Raw genomic sequence first — 2,658 nt, forward strand, 5'->3', positions numbered from 1 at the left:
TTCAAATTCCGCCGAGGTCGACTGTGCATTTCGTCCTTTCGAGCTCGATAAAATAAGTACTAGATGAATACCGGGTTTGATCGACTAGTCCCCTCCCCCAAAATTTCAGGCCTCGTGCCTTTCGTTGACAGATTTCAAGACATAAAGCCAGCGAGCTAGCAGAATCGTTAGCATGCTGGCTTTATGTTCGGAATTCAAATTCCGCCGAGGTCGGCTGTGCATTTCGTCCTTTCGAGCTCGATAAAATAAGTACTAGATGAATACCGGGGTTGATCGACTAGTCCCCTCCCCCAAAATTTCAGGCCTTGTGCCTTTCGTTGACAGATTTTAAGACATAAAGCCAGCGAGCTGGCAGAATCGTTAGCACGCTGGCTTTATGTTCTGAGTTCAAATTCCGCCGAGGTTGACTTTGCCTTTCATTCTTGTCCTCAACTGGTATATACCAGTTGAGGACAAGGGTAGATAAAATCAACTTAGCTCCTCCCCCGAATTTGCTGGTCTTGTGTCAATCTCTGAAATCAATATTAGTTACGTTAATAAGCAGAATAGTAAAATTCCGCAGCGTTCAACTTATCGGGGTTGAATAAAAAAAAAAGTACCAGTCAAATAGTGTGAACGCTAGTGACAATTAACCCCTCCCCTCAAAACCGCTGGCCTTGTATCAAAATTAGGAAGAGTTCTTACGTAGGGCAGCATTTTTTCGGTTCCGTATATTCTGAGTTCTACTTCCGCCGAGATCATCTTTACACTTCAAGATTTTGGGGGCCGAAACTATGAAGTACCAACCAAATACTGTAACAAATGGTATCGATTAATCCCGCTCTTCTCATTAAAATTACTAGATTGGGAACATTTATTAAGTAAGTTAATATTTCTTCGGATTTTTATATTCTGAGTTAAAATTCCTCCGTGATCAGCTTTGCTACGCAATTGTTTGGGGGTCGTTAAAATAAAATACCAGCCAAATATGGTGGTTACTTAATCGTCTAAAACTTGCCACAAATTTCACACACTCTGCCTGAAAGAATTATTAAGTAGAGCAGTGGAGAAAATCCTTTGCTTCTTGTTCTGAGTTCGAATCCTACGGATGTTAGCCTTACTTTTCATTCCTGTTGGAGTTGATTTAATAAAGTAGCAATCAAATACACGGATCAATGTAATCGATTATATGGTTCTTCCAAAGAATTGTGCCAATGTTAGAAAATGTAAAGGGTCAGGTAATAACAGAATCATTACAGCGTCTCACAAAATGTCGTACAATATTTAATCATTTGAAGGCGGCGAGCTGGCAGAAACGTTAGCGTACCGGGTGAAATGCTTAGCGGTATTTCGTCTGTCTTTACGTTCTGAGTTCAAATTCCGCCGAGGTCGACTTTACCTTTCGTCCTTTCGGGGTCGATAAATTAAATACCAGTTGCGTACTGGGGTCGATGTAATCGACTAGTCCTCTCACCCAAAATTTTGAGCCTTGTATCTAGAGTAGAAAAGAAACGTTAGCACGCCGGGCGAAATGCTTAGCGGTATTTCGTCTGCCGTTACGTTCTGAGTTCAAATTCCGCCGAGGTCGACTTTGCCTTTCATCCTTTCAAGGTCGATAAATTAAGTACCAGTTACGCACTGGGGTCGATGTAATCGACTTAATCCCTTTGCCTGTCCTTGTTTGTCCCCTCTATGTTTAGCCCCTTGTGGGCAATAAAGAAATAGGTATTTCGTCTGTCTTTGCGTTCTGAGTTCAAACTCCACCGAGGTCGACATTGCTGGCCTTGTAGCAAAATTTGAAACCGATATTTAAATCACGAACCTTTCCGTTCAGATTTCGGATCTCAAAAATGTCAAATTTTTGTCATTTATTTGTTTGGGGAGAAGGTCCCTAAAATAAACTACCAGTAATATTTTGGGTGAATGCAATCAAATATAACACCCTACTTCCTCCAACATTTCTAACTTTGTCCATGGCATTGAAATATATATCACTGGCATTATTGGTAATGTTGTAGCTGTAGTTGTTGTTCTTCTTGTTGTTAATGTCATTGCTTAATTCGTTGCTGTTCTTAGTGCTATTGCCAAAGGGTAACAAAAGCGATAACCTTTGAAAAGAATAGAGGGTGCCCCAGCATGGCCGTAGCCCTATGTGTGTGGGGGGGGGTGGAATAAATAAAACAAGCAATAAAACCAATAAACATTGCAATAACGATAATACAGAGCAGTGATAAAAAGGAAGGGGCGGCGGAGGAGGAAGGGGATGAGGTGAAGGAGAGGAAGAGAGGATGAGGAAGAGGGGAAGTGGAGGAAAGAGAAGGAAGAAACCGTCAACCGTGACGAAATTTTCATTAATACGCACCATTTTCTTTAATATATGTATGTGTATATATATATATATATATATATATATAGATTCAAGGCTTGAATATGGTACTTATGCGAAGGCACCCGAATATCACATCCCAAAAGGATGGGTGATTAAAATCAAATAATAAGCAACACGGATTTCAAAAGTGATTGCAGTACGCACGTTTCATGCTACTTCAATTTATTTAAGTAATGTGAGCATTACCTTAAATACAATATGAAGAGCAATCTTCAGCTGCACGAAAAAATGTAGAAAAAATGTAGAAAAAAATGTAGAAAAAAAATGTAGAAAAAAAAGACATTACAAAT

The sequence above is a fragment of the Octopus bimaculoides genome, chromosome 26, assembly GCF_001194135.2.
Source record: "Octopus bimaculoides isolate UCB-OBI-ISO-001 chromosome 26, ASM119413v2, whole genome shotgun sequence".
In the NCBI taxonomy this organism is placed as follows: domain Eukaryota; kingdom Metazoa; phylum Mollusca; class Cephalopoda; order Octopoda; family Octopodidae; genus Octopus; species Octopus bimaculoides.